Source organism: Ascaphus truei, chromosome 1 (genome assembly GCF_040206685.1).
Source record: "Ascaphus truei isolate aAscTru1 chromosome 1, aAscTru1.hap1, whole genome shotgun sequence".
Lineage (NCBI taxonomy): Eukaryota > Metazoa > Chordata > Amphibia > Anura > Ascaphidae > Ascaphus > Ascaphus truei.
Window position 1 is genome coordinate 533,596,247 of NC_134483.1, and position 25,577 is coordinate 533,621,823.

The 25,577-nt window shown below is 45.4% G+C and overlaps 1 protein-coding gene and 1 long non-coding RNA gene across 2 annotated transcripts in view; one reads left to right on the plus strand and one right to left on the minus strand.

Moving 5' to 3' along the window:
* The window catches only part of GFRA4 (GDNF family receptor alpha 4), a 470,610-nt gene that overhangs the window by 244,114 nt on the left and 200,919 nt on the right, over positions 1-25,577 (minus strand). The window lies entirely within an intron of this gene.
* Positions 16,561-24,459, plus strand: LOC142472236 (uncharacterized). The gene is made up of 3 exons (XR_012789633.1): positions 16,561-16,690; positions 23,081-23,156; positions 24,272-24,459. It is a non-coding gene; the product is annotated as an uncharacterized LOC142472236 (long non-coding RNA).

Sequence of the window (25,577 nt, forward strand, 5' to 3'; positions counted from 1 at the left end):
AGGTACGAGATACCCGTTAGACACTAAGGATAGGGCACATGGACATTTGGAGGACTCATCCAAGATGGCGTCCGTCCCTACATGTGCTCCGCGGAGCAAGAAAAGTGATCTAAAATGGCGGTTCCCGCCAAGCCTGGAGCAAGCACGTGCATTGTGCACAGAGACTATAAGGAGAATGTGGCTGGAAATGTGTAATAATCTGGGGCCAAACCCGGATTCTTTGCACGGGGAGCGGAGTGGCGCGAAAGCCGAAAGCCCACCCACCTGTGCCGTGACTGGTCAGAAAGCCAGGCCACGTCACGCTGAAGAAGAAAAGATCCCGCCTCTGGATTCCACCAGAGGGAGGGGGCACAAGGAGAACCAATCAGGAGAGTCCTCCCCAGCGAAGGGAGGGACCGGAAGCCTGAGCGAAGAGCTTCACTTTTGTCTGGCATTCGAGGAGCAAGGAGCTGAGACACTGAGCTGTACCAACCCTGAGCGAGCCATGTCCGAGATGAATACTTCCATTTACCAATTACCAGGAGGCCTACTGGTAGTGGAGGTAGCTGAGCATGAATACATCCGGTGTTTGTGCGTTCACTGCAGAATACCGGGCGCGGTACCAAGCACCAAGGCCCGATGCCCTCAATGTGGCACATTTTACCTTTGGCCGAACGAGCTGTGGCCTTTGTTCGGAACCCCGCGGGGTGCCTCTCCGGTAACATTGACGGAGGTGGCGGAAGGCAAAGACAAGACTGCTCTGGTTCCCCGTTATACCCAAGCGGGAGGAACCAACGCTCAGCCCGCTAATGAACTGAGCGAGCTGGCAACAGAGAAGAGCGTGACCGCAGTGGAGGTACCAGAGCGAGACTACTTTGTACCTATACCCACTGGTTGTATCGCCGAAGAACCAGGTGACTCCCTAGCGGAGGAACCGATCATGATTTCCTCGGAGGAAGAGGTTGGCGTGACATCGGTGGCGATGCGCCTTCCCGGCAAACCACCCCAAAGGCATCAAGAGAGAGCAGACAAGTCCGGAAACCATCCGACGGTGAGCGCTGGTGCGGCCGGAGGCCCGTAAGAGTCCCACCGCAGTGGTGACTCCCAGTGCGGCGGAAATGGAGACGGAGACTGAGACGATCCTAAAGGAGCCCGATGTCATCAAAAAGCAGCGGAGCGGTAAGGAGACTCCACCACACCCTTACTCCCGCCAGGTGCAGACCGCAACCCCGGCGAACGAGAAAGAGAGGCCTGAGGCCTACTTGTTCGACCGTGTACCGGATGCTCCGCCACCGCCCCTGCAGGTCCTCGACGCACTTCCGGTGCGTGACCACGGAGCGGGTGGAGATTCTGCGGGCGATCCTGATGACGTCGTTTCCGGTTCCACCGGAAAGAGAAGGCCAGGAGGAGTGTTCTCCTCTCGAAGCATAGTCTCAGCCATTGCCCTGGCTACCCTACCGAGTCGAGGCCCCTCCCGAGAAGCCAGAAGTATGGCGGAGAGTGCCTCTAAGAAAAGGTTCATTTGGCGTGGTATCACCCGCTTGTTGGACAATGCCATGGACGTTCCCCAAGCCTCGGCCCATAGCTCCACTGCCCCGGCCACTGCCCTTGCCCCATCACGAGTGGTGCCACCGGGACCTACCAGGGATAAGTTATGTAAATACCCCAAATACTCCAAGGACTTGCGGGATTGGGAGTTGAGTGATGAAGGGTCTGATAGGGAGATACCGTATTCGAGTGTTATACTTGTGCCTAACTCTGTGCCGTTTTCTCCTGCAGCTAGAGGGAGGGCCCGTTGGTCTCACACTCCAGTAGAGGCTGGGTCTACCAGCAAAGTGGTGCACAAAATGAGCCCTACTACGTATTATAATGCCAAGGGGAGGAGAGATTGCTCGCGATCTACTGATGCGGGTACGTCCGGTGTATCATCACAGGTAGAGTCCGATGTAGAACGCACTAGTCATTCCGCAGAGTATGAACACCGCGACAAATGGTGGGCGCCTTTGTTCACCGGATACCACGAGGGGATGGACCGTACACGGTTCTTATTAATTAAGAATAATGTAGTAGACCATTGGTGGGCGGCTGGTTCTTTCACTCCGCAGGAGGTGGAGGATGAGTTAGATCACCGGTTTCGGGGGAGAGAACAGAAACTGATTGTACCTCGAGGCCCCAGTATTTTGTACGATGAAGTAGCTCCAGAAGAGCCTGTGTTTTGGGTACTGCGAGCAGGGCAGGGCACCGCAAACTCACCAAACTAAGTCGAGCTGACCGGGCCATAGTCGCTAGATACCGGCAGTCCCACGGTATGAGTATCCCTATCTGCCTGAGCCCATCATGAGGGAAATTGAAGAGAACCAAGACAGTTGGCTCAGGGAGGCAGTCCAGGAATACCTTCGGACCAAGTTCGGTCAGAGAGGGTATCACGAGGATAAGATTAGTGAATTAGTACGCATATGGAGCATAGGTAGCTGTATCTACATGCACGGTGTTACATACAGGCCTGAGCATGGGCCGGTCCAATCGTTCGCTGTGACCGTCATGGATCATAATGGACGGCGGGTAAGAAAGCCTGATCCAAAGCACTATCTGTAGGGTTCTCCATGTTGGGAGTACCCGGTTGTACTTGTACTGAACTACCTCATTATGCCATGTATTATGACAATGTTTATGTGTGCTGTTTCCCAGGTGGCTCGCCGCAGGATGGGTCTGCTAAAACTAGGTCCAAGTGGGGACCATTGGATTCCACCATAGGGAGAGTGTAGCCCCCTGTAAACAGCACAGGCTATACCTATCTCCCTTCTACTGTGGTAAGTCCTGTTAAGATCAGGCACCAGTAATCATCATGGGTTTTCCCCCTTCATAGCCCTGCCCTGAGTGGTAGATGCAGGCCTGGACTCTGCTGCAGGCGTGAGCAAGAGGGGAGGTTCTGCTGACATCACGAGAGGTGGGGCTAGCTCTATATTTAGCAGCCAACTCCTGTAAGTGACGAGTCTGCTGTTAGTATGCCGCGAGTCAGCCATGGGACTGGTCTGAGTAGTGAGTCCTGCTGATCGGTCCAAGGAGTTGGAGGAGACCGCAGTCTCACCTGCGCAGCCGTGCAGGAGCAGAGAGAGGAGTGGAGAGACCACTTTGAGTAGAGCTGATAGCATTATAGACCTGGTGGACCAATGCCCCTCACCCCCCTGCCTGGGGTGATGGGGAGAATCCAATCTCCACCGCGAGGATTACCTCGGAGGTGGGCCCCGGGGTATTGAAGCCCCAGCCCAGACTATCCTGTCGGAGGAGAGACTTGGAGGGAAAGAGAGGAGGAAATATCTGTGTGGGAGGAGAGCAGAGTAATTAGCAAGGCTTTGCTGTTGTTGTTGCGGCTGCTGGACGCCACTACATTTGGGAGTTGCTCATCTGCCAATAAAGAGACTATCCTTTGTACCAAAGACTGTGTGTGAGTTGGAAGCTATTGCCCTGGGACCGAAGGGGTTCTCCTATACAGGTCCTGTCCCATATTCCTGGGAGTATAGAAGATGGAGGCGCTGCACCACTAAGAGATCATGGAAGCTACCACCCCAGAAGCCCGGTCTTGGCTCCCCAATAACATCGACGGGAAGCTCAGGCCCTCCTGTTCCTCACAGGTATGCACCACCACACCGCATGTAATCTGCCCTCATGCACCCTAGACACCACCGTAGAGTCTGGGGGGGGGGGGGGGGGTAGCAGGGTTACATGTGGGTTCTGATAAGGGAGCACTCCCACCACGTTGGGATCCCTAATTAGTGGAGTCGCTGCCCCGAGTATAAGTATACCCCAGGCTCCCAGTGGCGGAGGCTCAGGCCTCTTGTTAGCCTCACAGGTGACAGCAGCATCAGTAGTTACCGTACCCCAGGGGTACCAGGGCTACATTTATTTCGTATAATAATCAGGAATCTGGTATTTCAGCAGCTTCATTCATTATTACTCTTAAGGCAGCAGGCATTTTCAATTCAGGTTACAAGCAGGAGAATAGCACTTCAAATCAGTGTTCTGAGATGCCCATCCCAGTTATTCGGAATAAAATAGAACCCCTATCAGGAATTGCTATCATAAGTCTTCTCTCAGTTACATGTGATTTCATTTATATTTTCTGTTATATTTTCCTTATTCTTGTTTATCTTTATGGATTTACTGGGGCATTATGTCAATCATGGTATTTTTTTTTTACCTGGGGAACATCATCTTTTAGCCAGATATCCATTATCTCACATGTTTTTCACAAAACTGTTTCTTCCTCATCTATATTTATCTTGAATTATTTTTTACCAGCGAAGGTCAATTTTCAAAAGTTCTATCTTGCAGTGCAAATTTAGCATCAATACAATCGACACATTGATAAGTAATTAGCTAAGTTGCTGATCGATCTGTTCTCCTGTGATCGATCGGGGAAGATTCTAATTGGGGGTCCACTAAATTGCTGTCAGTGCTGCAGAAGAGGACCAAAGATGTCTGTGGGGAAGATCATGTGACCAGGCAGTCAGTTGATACAATTGGTGCACTGCTAGAGAGAGAGCAGGGCTCAAAAAGGGGTGTGTCCGAGCCTGCTTCAGAAGAGGAAGGAAATGTGACTTTGTACATGGTTGCTATAGAAACAAAATATGCTTGTCACATTATAATACATGAAAAATATAATTCAGAGTTGTTTTTTAAACAAAAAATGCTACAAGGTTTTTCTCATACAGTAGTACAGAGCTGCTTTATTTAAAAAAAAAAAAAACCACATGTAGGATATGGCTTGGTCTGCAGCTTTAATAGCAAAATAGTCTCTAGAAAATGGTTCAGGCCTACTACCATGGTCCAGGCTTAATTCTTTGAAAGTCGGATGCATTTTCAACTATTTCAAATTTTGACGCGGTTACAACTTTTGTTTTCATTGCACATATACCATTTGTCTTAGTACATACCATTTACCCCTGTGCATCACGCTTGTTTGTGCTGATAAATGGCACCCAATGTGAAAAAAAAAAGTTTGCGTCTAGACGCGCGCGCAGAGGCAATATAATTCCTGGTTTTCTTGCATCAATTTAATGGCAAAAATTCCATTTGCGACAGTCACACTGGGAGAATCATGCATGCTGACATGTTTCTTATTTACTCGAGTTTACATGTGTAGCCCCGGTCCCCGGCGGCTCCTAGAGACCCCCCTCCTTTGTGGCAGCGCGGTCGCGGGTGCCGCCGGAGCCAGCGACGGACCCGCCGGCTGCTTCCAAAGGTGGGAACCGGAGCAGGGAGTGTTGCGAGCCTTAGGAAGCTCGGCGGCGTACCCGGCTAGCGGGGGCCGCCATTGTGGTTGCGCGCGCATGCGGCGTGATCGTGCATGCGCGGATCAGGCTAGGGAGTTGCGGCGGCCCTTAGGGAGTTGCGCATGCGCAGTAGAATCGCGCACGCGGCCCCAATATAGAAATAGCCTCCACGGGACTACAATTCCCAGGAGGCTAAGGGGGAAAGGCACCAAGTGCCCCCGCGTAGCCAATAGGGCTGGAGGATTGCCCTGCAGGGAGAATAGATACATTTCGCGGGGTTTGGAGGAGAGGAGGAGTTGGCGCCAGGAGAAGCTAGGGGAAGGAGGTAGGGTGCAGGAGTCAGTGACTCTGCACTAGGCCAGCAGCCCCCAAGGCCCCAGATAGTCCTGAGTCACCCAGTAGTGTCAGGGACAGGCCCCAGTTTAGGGAACCTGCCCCTTATTATCCAGAGTCAGTTAAGGACCCAGCAGACGCTGCGCGTCCATCCAGAGGTTTGGGCTCAGACCTTCGCTGTCGCTGCAGCAGCCACCCGGGTGGGATCGCCCCGGACGGTAGTTCCTGTATAAAGCCGACATCAGGATCCTTTGTGAAGTTCCTTGGCAGGCCCGGGCACCGGAGTGCCCGGCAGGTAATCAACAAGTGCACCAACGAGTCATATCATATTCACACGGGACATAGTGGCTGCGCAGTCACACATATCTATCTCACTTGAGGGTGGGGTAATACTGTGTGGGGTTACTGGACACTGGGTGGGATCATCCGGTGGAGGTAGCGTCTTGCGAGACGCAGTAGTTAGTGTCTCCTCTAGGGAGGGACACCGGTTGATATATATTGCCTATGCTAGTTCAGTAAAGTCATTCGTTTGGTTTACATGCTGTGTGTGTGTGAAGTGATATACAATTGTCCTGCGAGGAACCACTCCCCCTCTGGTGGGAGCCATCGCAGGTGGAGGCGCTGCACCAAGTACGAGGTTATTCATATTGCCATATGTGCCCCAGGCTCTCCGTGGCGGAGGCTTAGGCCTCCTGTGAGCCTAACAGGTAAAGCACCACACTGGGTAATGAATATAGATCCCCTCACCTACACCCTATCTGCGATTGGGGGGGGGGGGGGGAATATGGGTTACACATGTAAATTAATTAGACACCCCACCAGGACTACTCACTGCAGGTCACCTCACCGCATTTCCCTGTTACCATGGGTTGCCTCACTGCCTTTTGCCATCTTTGGGAGTCCTCATATCTCCACTTCCGCTGGGCGCATCCGGTGGTTTAACATGGGTTGCCTCACTGCCTTTTGCCATCTTTGGGAGTACTCAGATCTCCACAACCTCGGGGCACCTCCAGGGGGCGTGCGCGGACCGCTCGGCTTGGCCACCAGCACATATTTATATTTAGAGATCCGTCCTGGCTTTTGGCGGCCAGACTGGGTGTCCTGTGCGTGGGCACTCATAGGTGCCATCGGGACAGAGGGGTGCCCTGCGGCAGGGGGGATACGAGTGGTGAGGACATTTGGGGAGGGCAGCCTGCAGTGATGGAGGACACCCCTTTTTTCGGATGGCACCCTGGGAAAGTACCCGGCCAGACCACCCCTTAATCTGACACTGCTCATCAGCCACCAACAGTCCAGGTTATCAGGATATCCCCTGCTTCAGCACAGGTGGCTCAATCAGTGGCCCAGTTGAAGAGAAATGGGTGAACATACGTAAGCAGGAATGATAGAAGAGCACATCGTACAGCCATATATAGAAATATAGATCCGGTGAGTGCATAAGCATAATGTAGTGTATAATTTATGCCATAGAATTTTTTTTTTAATGATGTGCAATATCTAATAAGCAGTGCTATGCCATACATCTCAGACCTGACTGAGCTAGTTGATGCAAGGAGAAAGGTTCAACTTTTTTTTACACCGACTATAAATATTGACCCGACTATCTCTTCCCATTACCACCACTCCCCAAAACACTCACTAGGCCAAGTAGAGCCAAATTGAAGCAATATTCTTTGATACATTGGCCCAACGTTCCACAACTTCCACTCGCTGTTACTGTAGTTAGCGCATGACCCCCAATATGTCCATTAACTAAGAGAGGTATCTGGTCTACTTAATAAAGGAAGGATGTCCTTGCTATTTTCTTCATGTCCTTTCATTGAAGAGGCAAATGAGTGCAGGAAATAACCTATGTTCTCATAATCGTTAGTATAATGCAAGTAGCTCTGTAATTACACCAAAATTGTGTTGCTTATAAGCCCCATACCCAATCTAACACCAAAGTACAGCTCAACCCCGTTATAACGCGATCTGTTACAACGCGAATCCGCTTATAACGCGATGTAAGCGTGGCTCCCACTTTTCATATTTATGAATACTTTAAAACACGATTATTGGTATCTTAATTACTTTATTGTACAATGCATACAATTGTACATTATTTATAACGCGATCCGCTTATAGCGCGATGTGATTCTTTGGACCCCAAGCACAGCGTTATAAGGGGGTTGAGCTGTATATATTAAATGATGCAGCTCCTATAGAAAGTCGATGTACTTATTACACCCCTTCACTGCCAGAGGGGTCTTCAAGCAAGCATCTCTAGGCAGCCCTTTCAAGCTTTTCCTTTTATCCAACAGTGCTAATAATTATTTTATTTTCACCGCTTGGATTTCTATCTGAATTAAAAGTGAGCTACACACAGAAAAAGGGGTGCCCCCGCACAGCTAAGGGGAGTGAGTGCTCACTCACTAGGTTTTCTTTTTCTTTTGGTTTATTGTGAATTAAAAGTGAGCGCAGTTTTTTTTTCTAAAACAAAAACATTTTTTTTTGCAGATTTGTGATTAAATTCCTTTTACGACTTACAGATATTGTTTAAAAAAAAAAAAAGAAGCAGAGAATGGTGTGTTTCTTCATAGATTTCTCATTAAACATGCATTTTGTGCAGTAAATTACAATATAATGGGCATGCATTTATTAACTGAATTGCCTGTGTAAATATGGCTCTCCTCTCCTAGAGGAAATCATTGGAGTCCCCATGATGGACGTCAATTTGTTATGTCTCACCAGTGAGCTCCTCTCGTCTTACGCCATGCGCTTTACAGCGGTGTGGAGACCGTTTAGACACAGGGCCAGAGGGCAATCTGCCAGGTCCTTGAACATTGAAAGAGAAATTAACCCAATATGTATTCTGTCATATTGTATTCCGGGATGGAGAATGGAAGTATTGCCAGCACGGAGCTTCTCTGGGGGGCGTCTAGCTCATTAAGTGAACTAATAAAACAAAACGCTGACAGATGCACAAACTGCTGACAGGCACACATCTCAACATTTTATTGTGTGGAAAATGTGATGCTTGGATCACAGGTACCCAAACTATTATTGTGACAATTACTAACAAAATGTTTTCCCCAACACAAATAAATGATGGTTCTCTTCTCCTCCCTTGTTCTTCCTCATTTCTCTTCACGTTGTTTCCACCCATTCCAACACCTGTCTAAGGCCGCGATTATAGTACGCGCGATGGCGCTCGCGCGCTTGACGAGGATAACCTGCCCAATCCCCATGCGGGCGTCCCTAGTGAGCGCACGACGGAGCGCGATGGCGCGAGTGTGTTTTGAAAAAGACAAAACATTTTTGGGGCCGATTCACTAAGCTCCGTTAAGTGGCTTTAAGAGCGCAAAGTACCCTTTAAGCCCTTTAAGCATTGCGATTCACTAAGCAGTGATAACGGCGCTTTATCGGTCTTAAAAGGTATTTTTTTGCCCTAGGCGCAAAATGCGCACGATCAGCCTATTGCGCTGATTTTTGCCAGTACTACCGATTCACTAAGCAGCGCTAAGTGAATCGACCTTAAAAAACACGCCAAACAAACGCACCAGCAAAAGGCAGGCGCAAAAGAAGCTGGACTTAGAAAAAATTTAATTGTTTACCTTTTTGCTGGCACACCATCGATACAACAGGCCCGCGGGGGTGTACGGGGGTCCCCGCGGCCGTCTGGAGGCGTCCGGGGGTCCCCGCGGCCGTCCGGGGGCGTCCGGGGGTCCCCGCGGGCCTGCGGTACCAATGGTGTGCCCCCAAAAATTAAACAAGACTGTAAAAAAATACCCCCGTCCCCTAACACATACAGTACATTAATGTGCAAAATTACTATTATCCATATTACATATGGATAATAATGCTTTTGTAAATTAAATATACATTAATACAATAAATACATTAAATACATGTTGTACTCAACCTTGTCCGGCACCCACGATGAAGGCCAGCCGCATCTTCCTCCTCATCCATACACTGGGGTGCTGAAAAATATACAAAATAAGAACAAGTGCCAAACTAATGTCCCCTAACCCCTTAATGACCTTAGCGGTTATTAACCGCTACAGTCATTAAGGGGTTAAGCCACCATGACCCGATACCCACCCTTCACCCATTAATTTGTACAGTCGCTTCATCATGTGTGTATATATATATATATATTATAATATATATATACAGCTCAACCCCGTTATAGCGCGGTCCTCGGGGTCCACCCGAGACCACCGCGTTAGTAACGGGGTCGCGAAAAAACAAAATGGCCGCCGCAAAAAAAAATGTAAAAAAAAATATGGCGGCCGCATCAGTGCTACCGTGTCCGCCGGAGGGAAAGCTGAGAACTCTCCCAGCGTTCCCAGACCCGGTGGGGCAGCGGCAACCGCACAAATCTCTTAACTTGCATTTGGCAAATGCCGTGTGTGCGCACGCCGTGGCCGTCTTCGTGCGCCGTGCACGTGCGCAGTGCACGTGGTTTGTGTAAACAAAGCAGGGACGCCACAGTCTCTTCTTTGAAACCCGATCCCATGCACATGCGCAGTGCGATCGTAACACAGCAGTGATATGCTGGGCATTCCGAACACTGACAGACACCGGGCAAATACAAATCTCTCCAAATATCAAACAGCACCAAGCTCAATCAATATCTAATAAATCAAAATACAAACACTCAATTTGACAATGTGTACATTATACAAATAATCTTTGCATCATATATACTATGTCAAACAATGGTCCAAATCAAAGACACTAATCCAAACAAGATACAAATACAATCATTAAAGAAAAACAAAGCATCAACACAATTAATTTACCATCAATTAATCCAATCACCAATCAATTACAATCCAATTCAATTACACACTTCAAATCCTACAATCAAACCATTGTGTAAATTAATCTATGACAAAGTAACCATCAAACAAAATAAATCGATATGCCAAAAATAAGCCAATAAAATAATCTATAGAAACCAGCCTTTAACTAAACATTTGCAAAAATTAAATGTACATTAGCAACATATTTTTACACAAAGCAGCAAATTACCATTCAAAAAAACATCCAAACAAGGCAAGCCAACACGTTTTTATTATACCTGTATGTATGTCCATCTATAGTTTACAGACATAAATACAGGTGCAATAAAAGAGCATTAAAAACAATTTATTCACATTAAAAATGAACATACAATATAACCACTGATTTGTATTGTACGTATGTATACCCAAAGTGACATACATACATTCAGGGCAAATAAATGGACATAAAAAAAAAATGGACGTCAGGGAACGAAGTCCAAAAAACCTGTAAAATAAAATTAAAATACATTTTCTTTTTTTACTTACCATTAGATGAACCAGTCACAGCAATCAAGGGGAACCGGAACCACTGGAGCAGCTAATCCAACAACAGGAACCAGGTAACCATAAAATAAAAAATCCATTACAATCCACAAGTGTCTTTATCTTCTTTTTTCTATTTGTAATCCATCGTGGGGTCTTCTCCGTCTTCTTCTGGGGGTCTTCTTTCTTCTTCCGGGGTCTTCTTATCTTCATCCGCCACGCCCTGGTCTTCTTTCTTCATAGGAGGTCTTTCCTCCTCGGCGTCAAGCCTGAAAATGAGACGACATAGGCTTTTAAAGGCCTATGACGTCACATTTTCGTCATATGGTTCTCACGGCCCTGATTGGGCCGTGAAAACCATGTGTTTTGGCCGACAAAAAAAAAATTATGACGTCATTTAAAGGCAATGAAAGCACAGCCAATCAGAATTGGCTGTGCTTCAATTGCCTTTAAGATGACGTCATGAACTGAAAGATGGCCGGCCTCACATGGTACGGTAGCCAATCAGAGCGTGGGAACTCCATCCCAACTCTGATTGGCTCAAGTACCATGTGACAGGCTTTCAAGAACGTCACATCCGTTCTCCCCAAAGCCTCTGTCACATGGTCTACTTGAGCCAATCAGAGTTGGGATGGAGTTCCCACGCTCTGATTGGCTACCGTACCATGTGTCCTGTTGATTGGTGATTTGATTAATTGATGGTAAATTAATTGTGTTGATGCTTTGTTTTTCTTTAATGATTGTATCTGTATCTTGTTTGGATTAGTGTCTTTGATTTGGAGCATTGTTTGACATACAGTAGAGGCAACGTTTATTCTAATATTTGCCGTAAACTAGCCGGGTTACATTCTGGGTATGTGCTGGGTATGTGCTGGGTATGTTCTGGGCTAGTTTGAGGCACGTTTAAGGCATTTCTGCATTGACTAACGACCCATAGGATTAACACAGCAGGGATCCCTGGCAGTCCCATTCAGTTTGAATGGGACTGCCAGGGACCCCCGCTGTTAATCTGATAGGCCATTAATCAATGCAGAAATGCTGGGGCTAGTTTAAGGAAAGTTTAAGGCATGTATTCAGAATGTACCTGGGTGTTTCCTGGGTTTTTTGGGGAATTGCCACTGGTTTTTGTTCAAATAAGAGTTGCCTCTACTGTAGTATATATGATGCAAAGATTATTTGTATAATGTACACATTGTCAAATTGAGTGTTTGTATTTTGATTTATTAGATATTGATTGAGCTTGGTGATGTTTGATATTGGGAGAGATTTGTATTTGGCCATGTACAGTATTTATTTGTATATTGGTTAATCATGCATATACAGTATATATATATATTATAATATATATATATATATATATATATATATATATATATATACATACATGATGAAGCCACTGTACAAATAAGTGGGTATCGGGTCAGGGTGGCTTAACCTCTTAATGACTGTAGCGGTTAATAACCGCTAAGGTCATTAAGGGGTTAGGGGACATTAGTTTGGCACTTTTTCTTATTTTGTATATTTTTCAGCGCACCAGTGTATGGACGGGGAGGAAGATGCGGCTGGCCTTCATCGTGGGTGCCGGACAAGGGTGAGTACAACATGTATTTAATGTATTTATTGTATTAATGTATATTTAATGGGCAAATGCATTATTATCCATATGTGGATAATAGTAATTGTGCACATTAATGTAGTGTATGTGTTAGGGGGCGGGGGGGATGTGTGTGGTATATTGCTATGTTTATTGGGGGCAATTGTCCCCAGTAAACATGCTATTATGCCTTAACCCCTTCATTGCCTTAGCGGATAGCCGCTAAGGTAATGAAGCTGCTTTAATGTATTTTTATTAATATTGTGTGGTAGCAGGGGACCCCCTGCTCCCGCACACTATTATTAAAATGTACATTAATGCAGCTTCATTACCATAGCGGATAGCCGCTATGGTAATGAATTATTATTTATTGTTATCAGTTTTTTAATACTAGTGTAGATGTGCAGGGGGTCTCCTGAGCTGAACCCCATTTGTTTCATAACCGAGGACCCCTTACTTCAGGAGTTACAGGCCCCGTTATGGGGTGCCGTTATCCCCTGCACTTTAAAGCTCCCGCGTCACGTGACTGGGACATTGAAATTCTGCAGGGGATACTGACACCCCATTACGGGGCCTATATCTCCTGAAGTAGGGGGTCCTCGGACCTGAAACCAATGCGGTTCAGCTCAGAAGACCCCCTGCACATGTATACTACTATTAAAAATCATATTTGGCCAGCACGATCGCCTGTAAGAGCCATGCATTGAGACGCAGCGTCTCCATGCAGTTCTTACAGGCTGCTTTGTTTATAATAGTTATCGTGCTAAACAACTTTTAGCACGATAACAGGGGAGGGGGGGGGGGAAAGGTGATCGTGCGCTATGGCCCTTTTGGCCAAGGCCGGCCGTAAACGCGCCGAGCAGCCTTAGTGAATAGCGCTTATGGCTTCAGCCTTTTGCGGCCGGGCGATATAACCCATTTTAGCGCTAGTTAACGTAGCTTAGTGAATCGGCCCCTTTGTCTTTTCAAGCGACGGCCGCGTCATGTGAGCGGTTCAGCCAACGGGGGCGAACTGCTCACGTGACATCACGGCCACGCCTCCCCATCGCCGGAACATCGCTGAAAGCACAGTTCGCACATCGCGCTAGCGGCAGGCGTGCGCCATGGCACGCGATCTGTCGCACAGTGAGTATATGCTCATCCTAACACGTCCTTCATTCTCACACACAGACACTGTTTAAGCAGAGAAAATGTCCCATAATCGCACTGGTTTCCTTGCATCCTACAGCAAAAGTGGTATAGATGTCTAGAGAAAAAGAAACAAGGAACAACGTTGCGTGTCACTAGAGATCAGTGAAACCTTTAACTAAGTTTGCGATTGTGGAGAATTGTAGATCCTCATCTGAGATAACCGTATACGGTGCTAAATTTGCCAATTTCCCCTGCAACTTTGAGTTTTTATACCTGTAGTGAAATTTGCAAAAGCAGCAATTCCCAGATCCACAAAAGGGTGCTAAACCTTATCATGTCTCTACCTCCGTTCATATGAATGGCAGTAAAAGTGTGCTGAAGCTTAGCACCCTTTTGTGAATCTGGGCTCAAATGTCCTTTGTAGGTAATTTTGCTTGGCATGAAAACGTTTTCCTTTTGTATGGATTTTTTTGTCTCAAACATTCATTAAGGGAACTTGGACAGCTTGACATCTAGGTGACACCACAGATCAAACGCTGTGCAAAACCAGAAAATGCACACTATTAAAACCTTTATTTTAAAAATGATAACTTTATATAGGGGTTTTCTCCCAATGGGGCTCAAACCGCTTCACACATTCAAAGCTAAGAGTTATCAAAAAAATTATAGGAAAACATTTAAAGCTATAAAAGAAACGCCAAACGCAACATAAACATTAAAATATAGGATGAACAGCATATGTAATGGAATGATACTGTAAGTATTGAATGTCAGGTTGGGGTTCACTCATCACGTGCCTGGGTAAAGAGTCTTGAGCGGAGCGCTGGGTGACTCAGGATTATGAAAAAGAAAAATAAATACAATAGTGCAGATGGTATTGGAATAATAATATAATTAAAATGTTCTCTGTAGTAGTGGTACTCACAGATTGCACTATCAAATATAGGCGTATCAGAGACCCTTCTCTCTCTGATGGGAGCCCTTTGATGGAAATCCCTCAGAGTGGTGTGTGGATAACGGAAGCTTGTAATAGAGTGGTTCAATAATTCTCCCAGGGGTATGTAAAGTGAAAGAGAGAACACACGATAGTGTAGTACAGTCTAAAATTGTATTGGCAGCAATCAACAATTATATGTGTAATACACTCACATTTTGTAATACAATATGGTTCGTGGGAGAGGACAGCTGTGGATGGAGAACGCCGGTTGTTCCTGGAGCGGAGGAGCCCTTCCGCATACGTCACTGGTGCCTTTTTCACGTCCTGTGTTGTCGTAGGTCAGGGCGGAAGAGGCTGCCTGGTGTATCCGTCTCCTACTAGCTTGCCAGCAGTTGTCTCACGGTTTCCTCAGCACAATCACCTCCCACAGCGGATCGATTCTACGCGTTTCGCTGTGGCTTCTTCAGGAATCGATTCCTGAAGAAGCCACAGCGAAACGCGTAGAATCGATCCGCTGTGGGAGGTGATTGTGCTGAGGAAACCGTGAGACAACTGCTGGCAAGCTAGTAGGAGACGGATACACCAGGCAGCCTCTTCCGCCCTGACCTACGACAACACAGGACGTGACGAAGGCACCAGTGACGTATGCGGAAGGGCTCCTCCGCTCCAGGAACAACCGGCGTTCTCCATCCACAGCTGTCCTCTCCCACGAACCATATTGTATTACAAAATGTGAGTGTACACTGGCGACACACTTTATTCGAGCTCGGCTAGTCCCACGAATTCGGGTATACCCGGGTGTATTGAGGTTTGTGACTGTTTTCTGCCCGAGTGCATTGGGTTATTTTCCAGGCAGGGATTGAAGCATTTTATTCCCGCTGGCTGCAATACTGCACAGTATATATATATATACTGCATTACAATTCATGAATTTATGCCATCTGGTAGACACGCGAAGCATTGCAGCCTATTAAATCCTAATCATTATCATTTAACAGATCAGCCGCCCGTCAGCCAGGCATGAGCCCAGGCTGGGAAGGCAAACGCAACGGGGCTTGTCAGAGGTGAGGAGCGGCGCATTCCAGGTATCTGCCAGGTACATACTGGGTATTTGCTCGAATAAAGTGTGTCGGTGCAGTATTACACATATAATTGTTGATTGCTGCCAATACAATTTTAGACTGTACTACTCTATCGTGTGTTCTCTCTTTCACTTTACATACCCCTGGGAGAATTATTGAACCACTCTATTACAAGCTTCCGTTATCCACACACCACTCTGAGGGATTTCCATCAAAGGGCTCCCATCAGAGAGAGAAGGGTCTCTGATACGCCTATATTTGATAGTGCAATCTGTGAGTACCACTACTACAGAGAACATTTTAATTATATTATTATTCCAATACCATCTGCACTATTGTATTTATTTTTCTTTTTCATAATCCTGAGTCACCCAGCGCTCCGCTCCAATTTGAAAATCTGCACAAGAACCATCTGGACATGAACAGTCCGTCCTAAGGGTGTAGAGCTGCTTTTTTATTTATTGTATTGCACATTTTTATTTATATAATTTTCACACATTGGTGAAGGTCACTAAACACAATTTGTGCACTGATTATTAATTGAATCACACTGTCACGTATATTGTATAATTACTTAATTATTTATTATTCACTTATTTTTGAGAAGCGCCCGGTTTTTATCTTTTGTTTCTAAAGAGTCTTGAGTCTGTTTTTAAAGATTCCCATATGGGGCAGAGAGTTCCAAAGAGTAGGAGCAGAATTACTATAAGCTCGGGCCCAATATAATGTCAGGGAGATTTGGGGAACTGTTAGGAGTCCTTCACCTGTGGATTGAAGTGAGCAAGTGGGAGTGTTGGGTACCAGAGAGCTCTTTCAGATAGTTGGCACCCTGATTATGTAGGGCTTTGAATGTCAGCAAGACAATTTTGAAACCGATTGGCCATCTTACAGGCAGCCAGTGCAAAGACGGAGTTCATGTGGCAAGAACGTGTCTGGATAGTTAACAACTGGCCAGAGCATTGTGAACCAGCTGCAGGCGGTGCAGCTCTGTGTCCGGAAATCCCGGGTAAAGTGCATTGCAGTAGTCCAGGAGTGAAGACACAAAGGTATGAATTAGCATAGGGAGACCCTCTGGGAGAATCAAGTACTTAATCCTGGCTATGTCCCTCAGGTGAAAGAATGATGATTTGATCGTCATCTAATTAAGTGTCAAATCACAATGAATGACAACACCATGATTCCTCACATTGTCTGAGTTTAGTAACTGAGAAGCCCTGAGCTTAACGCCAGTTGGTTGACCCAGCTGCAGTCTTGTAGTCATCAGACAGTGAGGACCTGCCTCTGACTTATCATGATTCCTCATTAACCAACTGCATTCATCCAATTTAGACATTCATCTAGGGCTAATAATGAGTCCTTAGTACCCAGTACAAAGGACAAGTACAATTGAGTGTCATCTGTATAGCAGTGATAGCCCAGGCTATGTCTGACCACAGCAAGATCGCAGGTTCACACGGCCAAAATTCATTATATTAATTGCCCGTAAGGATTAAAACAGCGGGGGTCCCTGCACCTTAATGAGGGCTTAGCTGTGACCAGGCCACACTTGGGCTGTGGTTCATATGCAGCAAGTGCAGGGCAGGGTGGAGATGAATCTGACTGTGGTTGTACCTGTGAACAACACAGAACACACCTGAGATAACTGTGTTTTCATAATTGAATTCCATATTTAAATTAGCTTATTTCTCAGGTATCTCTGGTGTGTTCTATTTTGTCTCTCTATCTCCTCTCCACCAAAGCCCTTATTTCAGGGTCTGGATCGGAGTAACGCCACCCAGTGCTGTATTAAAGGGCGGGCTGGCCGGCAGGCCACTTGCTCAGGAGGCGTCAACTAAAAAGTGCGCCACACATCGCTGCTTGACTCCTTGCACCACATTAGTTTCAACATCCGTTATACTTAATGCAATTCACTTTCAGACTGAAATCAGGACTTAACAAAGCATTATTGAGACACATCAAGACATAACGTCACCTTAATTCACTTAACTGAGCTCTGTGGATCTGGGCCTTAGATTGCATCCTGTAAATTGGAGATCACAGCGATAGCTCTACATATCAAGGATCAGCATACAAGCGCAGAGAGACTAAAAGACTGTATTGAAATCTATCAATTTCACCATGGGAAGAGCGAGACAACCCTACTCTGCAGTATTGCAAGCATTCACATCATTCATCCCTATGATCCTGTGTTCCTGTCCACCAGCCCAGTGCGGCAGAGACTCATCTAGGAGACATCCGAGGCAGAGATTCACCACACCCCAGCTTTTGAGGAAAGTGAGTACAAGGGAAAGGATCCACTGCAATTTTATTTAAGTTAGATAGTTAGGGACACAGCTTTTGGAAGCACTAGGTAGGACCGGGATCATCTGGATAGGGCTAGGTAAAGGTTTGCCATGCTACTTATGACTGTACATTTTACCCCAATATTCTGTCCTATGTTTGTTTGACTATGGGCCCAAACGTTTCTCGACTACTATCAGAGATAACTTAATGAAGGTGTTTGTTTAAATTCTGACAGTGTGACATACACTGTATGTTTAGAATTTCCCTAAGGTTTGTCATTAAGGCCAACACTTGTGCATCATCCAGGTACACGCATTGCTAGTGAAACATATTAAACCTTGCCAAGAGAACGGTGAAATGAGGGCAGAATGGTATTTGAGCCCTAGGTCAGCAAACTCAGAATCCCTCAGCTCGTATAGAGCAAAATAGTTGGGAATTACAGGCATAGACATTCTACCCTGAACTAGGCTGATGGTGCATTACACAATTTCAAGGCAAAGCTGTGATACCACTTTGTCCACTTGTAGGAGGAATTTGGTTACCTCTGGTATTCAGAACGAAATATCGTGGATCACTCTAGATTTACTGAATGGGGTGTATGAGAGGATCTTGATCCTTATAAGTCAGTCATGGTAAAAGGTATTGGGGACTGATATTGGACACAGGAAGTTCTAAGAGGAGTACAATTCTAGGAAGAGTGAACGTTTGACTCCGCACCGGCAACTAAATTCAGAATAGCTCTCTAGCCCCATGTGAGTGCCACCAAGTGTTAAGTCAGTCACTGTAGAAGTACCATCTGAAGTAAAGCCAGATAAAAATGCCACTCTTTGGATGTTGGTTGTAAAATGAGAGGTAGACACTTCTAAGGAAATGATGATGCCAGGGGACCTGGTTGAGAAGCTGACGGCGGCTTTCTTTGGAAGTGAAGGAAAAAATCTATAGTATATTTGACAGTTAGTGGCCCATGATGCAACCTCATCAACCAGCCCAGATACTATCATCCATAGCCATGGAGCAAGTGATGGACAAGACACTGAGACACAGAGAGATTGTTCCTTACCGGACACTAAAGACATTCTCAGGGTAAAACCTGTTCCAGTAGGGAAAGATGCTTTTGAGTTGGATGAAGCAAGCTGCTCAAATGGTCCATGAATTGTAAGGCTCAGAACAAGATAAGAGGATCAGGATTGATGAGAGCCTCAAATCACTAGCTTTGGCTATTATCGGGAAATTCTGGAGCCACCTCTCTTGAGTACCTGCAAGCATCGGAGGATACCTTTGCAGCCACAGAAATTGGGAAAGGAGGTTTGCAGGCCAGTCTAAGACATGTGAATGTGCTCACAAGTGGTATTATTATTAATTGTACAGTGGAGAAGTTAGCAGAATTTCTGCGGCATCTCGGCGTAATACTGTGAAAAGTGTTAAGTAAAGGAGGAGTCTTTGCCAGTAGAGTGGACCAAGGGAAGTTGAAGCTCACAGGCCAAGTTATCAAGTTCCAGAGACGGTTGCTCAACATACCAGGTCAAGGAACTAAAAGCACAGGATAAGAATCTTAAGTAAAGCCTTTCACTGCTGAGGTCGTGAAAAGCCATAACTGTAGGGCAGTCTTTTCCCAGCCTCACAGTAACTCTTTCTGATTAAACAAAATTAGGGAGAAACTGAAAAACAGATCTACTGTAGGTTTAGCACCAGATGTAAGAAGGGGGATAGCGATGTATTGCACAGTTAATTACAGAATTAGTACACAACTTCCCAAGTGAGCTAACGACTATGATAAACGTGGTGACTGATATCTTTTAATAAAAAAAAAAAAAGTTAAACATTTAAATAATTTGAGAGTTTGAAACTTAGTTTGCTTAACATTTAAATTGAAAGGATGGGGTGTTGGTTGTCAACCCTTTTCCTGCCCTGGAAAAGGATAGAATTATTGAGAAGGTGGAGTTAAAAGCAGCAAATGTCCCCCAAAACTGCAGCTTACAACGTTACTTGGATAAACTTTAAACAAATGATTTCACAATACAGTACTTTCAGCATAGACACATTAAATAAATAAATGTAACGCATCACCGCGCTCTATTAACATCACTGCCATTAGTGTACCTTCTGAGCACAAGACGTTAAGGTGAGACCTCAGTGTGGTATCCCATGTGATAAGAATGTGTCTTTCTATTCCATAAGAATCCGCGTGGCCCATCCACATGATCCAGTATCAGGGAAACATTTTGTTTTTATGCAGAACCTACGAATACCAGGTTAGACGACCCTGGAAAGATCCATATCAGCGCTGTTCATCCGGAAAACATCTTGGCCCCCAGCTTCTCCGAAACCTAACCAGTACTGACCTACTGACCTTGTCCATTACTTCATGCTAAACTATATTACAGTATATAAATATAGCCAGACTTATTGTCCTTGGTGCCCCCCCCCCATGTCCTCCCTCCCACCTCTTACTTTTACCATCATCCCCCTTCTCTCATCCTCACTCACCCTCACCCCTTTCTCACTCTCTACCTCTTACGCCCCCTTCTGTCTCACTCCCTTCTCTCCCCCTTCTTCTCGCTCTCCTCACTCCTCCTTTGCTCTCACTCTCCTCACTCCTTTGCTCTCACTCTCCTCACTCCTCCTTTGCTCTCACTCTCCTCACTCCTTCTTTGCTCTCACTCTCCTCACTCCTCCTTTGCTCTCACTCTCCTCACTCCTTCTTTGCTCTCACTCTCCTCACTCCTTCTTTGCTCTCACTCTCCTCACTCCTTCTTTGCTCTCACTCTCCTCCCCCCTCTTTGCTCTCACTCTCCTCACTCCTTCTTTGCTCTCACTCTCCTCACTCCTCCTTTGCTCTCACTCTCCTCACTCCTTCTTTGCTCTCACTCTCCTCCCTCCTTCTTTGCTCTCACTCTCCTCACTCCTTCTTTGCTCTCACTCTCCTCACTCCTTCTTTGCTCTCACTCTCCTCACTCCTTCTTTGCTCTCACTCTCCTCCCCCCTCTTTGCTCTCCTCACTCCTTCTTTGCTCTCACTCTCCTCACTCCTTCTTTGCTCTCACTCTCCTCACTCCTTCTTTGCTCTCACTCTCCTCCCCCCTCTTTGCACGTCACCCGGCTGGTTCGCCCTCATTGGCTGAACCGTCTGAGGGGGAGAGGGGGGGGGGGCGTGGTCAGCTCTCTGTCGCCAGTTCTGAAGACAATTTTATTGTCTTCAGAAAAATCTTGTCATGCAACGTGGCGGCCAAGGCAGCTAGTGGGCCGGCCCCATTGAGGGGCGGTTCTTGTTCCTGCAGCGCACGCACGCAGCATGTACTGGGGACCTAGCCATAGGAACAGGGCAAGGAGGATTACACCAAGTTGAATCTACAGTACTGTACCTTTTTGTTCAGATAAGTGGTCAGTAAACATTTGATGAATTGAAAATTGTGTATATCAAAGGCGTCTGAATGAGAAAAAAAAAAGCAACTGAAAATAACAACCTACTGTACAAGAAATCCAATTACAATTAAAAAATGGAATTATAGATCAGTTAGATCAGTGGTAGCACACTCCAGTCCTCAAGAGCCACCAACTGATCAAGTGTTCATGATATCCCTGCTTCAGCACAGGTGGCTCAATCCATGCCTCAGTCAACTGAGCCACAGATTGAGTCACCTGTGCTGAAGCTGGGACTGATTGAGCCACCTGTGCTGAAAGCTGGAACTGATTGAGGCACCTTTGCTGAAGCAGGGATATCCTGAAAACTCTTGTGGACTAGAGTTGGCTACCCCCTGAGTTAGACTACGTTGGAAACCCTGAATCAAGTACACACTTTCAAATGTGATCTGAAAAATGCTGCTCAGAAATATCTGCACCGGATAGAAAACAGCAGTAAACAATAAATTCACATGTGCTCGCCATTCAACGCTAGCAGCATGAAACACCGGGAGGCTTCATGGATCTCCATTTTCAAGCATGGCAGTAAGGGCTAATTTTTGTATCATAAATTAATTCATCAATATAAGTGCATCCTTAGGTGGTTTGTATTTTTCCTCTCTTTTTTTTTTTTTTCATTTCCAATAAAGATCTTACTGGTTTCTCCACATGTTATAAAGGCAATAAAACACTTCAGCAATATGTAATTCTGGGGGAATAATTGCACCTTTCTTTCATGCGTTTATAGGCAAGAGCTGCTTACGTTATGTGCCTAGCAACATGCTGGGGCTGTGCAATTATCTCTCCATAATTACGCCGCTCGATTTGCCTTGTTGCTTATTTGTACGTTTTATTAAGTACCTCTAATTACACTGCACATAATGGGCACTGTACATTGTCATGTGAATATGCACATTACTTGCATGTGTACCTAATGTCGGGAGCATATTCTAGAAGGCAAAATAGATGGCGTAAGAGGAATAAAAAGGAAGAATGAGGCATGAAACATATAAAATAAAATGTAACTTTTCTCAGAGGCCGGGTGACAAACATGGTAATAAAGGGCTTTATTATTCTAAAGAAACAGCTGAAACCCGCCAGTGCAGAACAGGTAAGAAACTATTGAGATATGAAACATAAAACAATGACACTTATCGTAGTAACGTTACCGCATCAGGCGCTGATGCACGGAAAGGCTTCATCCAGCATGTGAAAGAGAATTTGGGAATGAATGATAACGGATTGCAGGCTTTTTATACAGTTCCTTAGTGCGGGGAAAACGGCTTCGGGCGAGGAGAATCCGGCGTGTGCAGCCAACACAACACAGACAAACAAATTCCTCCAAAGTGCAGGTCTCCTCCAAGACAGAGATACAAAGTAGAGCTCTACTCACAAGTTCATAATGCAAATCTCCGTTCAATAGGACATCCAGAGACAGCGGAAAGACAACGTTTCAGGTCCCACGTGGACCTTTCATCAGGTGGCTTTTATACAGCAGGCTTTTTATACAGTGTTGAATTTGCAACAAGGGTTAAAGGATGTGTGTTGGTAATGTGCGTTTTTGCAGCTTTTTGCTGTGCTGATAAAGCGGTGTAATGCGCCAGGCACAAGCTTACAGTGATCCATGTTGAAATGGAAAAATAGCAAAAAGTGACACACAGAGATTAGATATATATATCTAATAAATCCAACTTTTGTGCAATGAGAAGTGCTGATCCATCTTTTTGATATTCACCCTCTCCCTCTCTTTGTCAGGGTGCTGGTCCGCACAGGCTGGGTGTGTATACAGATGGAAATGATGGGTGCCAGGAACTTTAGGGTTGCAGAACAGGTATCATTTATTTACAGTCTGTGCCTATATAATATCTTCCCCAGATACATGCATGCATTCCTGGGGGGGAGGGCGGGAGGGTTGGTGCCATTCTGTTACCTTCTTTGGTGACCATCTCTCACGTAGGGTCCACAGCTCGCTGTACTTCCATGGGCCCAGCTTGGGCTACCCTTACTCACTAAAACTGGGGGACCCTCATCCCTACACTCTTTCCTGCATACCTCACCTGTAGCACTTTGGGGCTGAGGTAGCAACGGGTTTCTCTTTAGCCATTGACAACACCTCTTTCCATCGGGATTAGTATCCAGGTACTGTATAATGGTTTGAATCAGTATCCAGGTACTGTATAGTGGTTTGAATCAGTATCCAGGTACTGTTAATCCAACTGACTCATAGGCCTACAGTTGAGGTAAACCCTAAGGGACAAAGGCTTCCCATATGGGAGCGTCTAATCTTTAATCCGGTCATGGCTATGGACCCTACCTACAGTAGGTAGCCCTGATTCCAAGACAACAAACAGGGATATCATTATATACTTCATCTATCCACTTACTGGGAACTTATTTACACTTCTATCCAAATTAGGCTCCTCCACTTACACCTCCCAGAACCTAAACTTCTAGAAGCCTCTCCCTTCTATATATAACCTGCCACGACATCACTATCTCTGGGAAGAAGATGGCGGGCTATAAGTCTGCCTAGTCACCCAGCACCATGTGATGGGGAAGGGGCGGGACTCTGTGTGGGCCCACATAGTTATCCCCTTAAAGCCATAGTAATCCCAAAGGTGTGTGTGTGTGTGTCACATGCCCTTACCCAGAATCCCTGCTTGCTGTGGAAGCATTGTATACCAAGAGATAATGGGGAAAGGAGGTTTGCAGGCCAGTCTGAGACATGTGAATGTGCTCACAAGTGGTATTATTATTAATTGTACAGTGGAGGGTTTTTGTCCCTTGCTGACTTGCCATAACTTATTTTGTGTCTGATTGCATCTCCTTCAAACACAAGTCGCAGCCCAAAGCCTGCCTAAAGAAGTTATGAATTGCTATGTCCCCTATTTGATATGCTGTGAAGAGATTGGCCCCACTCAAATGAATGTGACTAATATTTTTCAGCTTGCGGAAAATGTGGACAGAGCAACATGAACAGGGACTTATGTATATCGGGCGAGATGCAGACTATGTTTGGAGGATATTTGTTAAGCCACCCCCTCACCTACCCACACAGAGCCGTGTGATTGGCAGGTTCACAACATGCATCAGTAGTTTTAGGATTAAAGCAATGGAAGAAAACTCCTTGGACTTCATCTGCTCCAAAATGGACAAAACTCCCCCAAGAGTTCAACAGGGAATTTTGGCAGAAATATAGAAAACGTCCATAAGAAAAAGCAATTTTTTTTTTTATATATATAATCCTAATTTCATTAAATAAAGAAAAGTGGAACTAAAAGTTAATAAAAAAAGCCATTATTTTCGTTCTAACTACTGTAGTATCGTCACAGTTCCACCACTGATTTCATGATTTTCAAGTCGTTGGCCTCGGGTGAACCATACGTAGTACGGCAGCTCAATCACGCGCTAACGGCCATAAAAGTCAATGCCGTTACAGTAATATGGGAATGAGCTGCTATACTTCCCATCAGAGTTTAATGTGCCCCCCCACCCCCCCCTATCAGAGTCCTTTTCCCATAAGACTGAGGCTCCCGTACAATATGGTAAAAAAGTAGGGGGACACTATGCAACAACTTCTACTTACGTGAGCCCCTATTTAATATATCTTCACTGCATACTGAATAAGGGCTTTAAAGGGAAGTTTATATGAAATGTTGAATGTGTTGCCCCACTTCTCATTAATGGGGTCATTCATTAACTTCAATGTGCACTTTTTTTTTACACAGTTTTGCATGGTTTTTTTTTTGCTGAGCAAAACATGGTTAAGAAGTTGCAAAATCATACTGGATCAGCACTGAAATCCCAACCTTAAATAGAGTCCTATTTAGTAGAGAACCCATTGACTTATATTATATTGCCCCGGTTTCTCAGCTGGAACTGTGATTAAAAAAGATAACTACAAATGATAAACTAACATTTATTAAGTAATTATTTATATTGAGGTGCTGTTAATACCATATACTTTCTGTATATAATCTCTTGAATTCAATATGTCGGTATTTAGTTATTTATTAGTATGAATATACTTCTTGTTGTATATTGTTTTGAACTTTTCATCTTTTAATCTCGGATTGCAATCAAGGTCCATTAATCTGGTTAGACTTTGATATTTAAAGATTCACAAATTCAATTTGCTAGATACAATTTGCCAATAGCATTGATTTGTTACATCTACTGTATACAGTCTCTCTTTTAGCTACTATATTTTACAGCTAATTACAAATTACTTGATACAGAGATATTCTGCTAT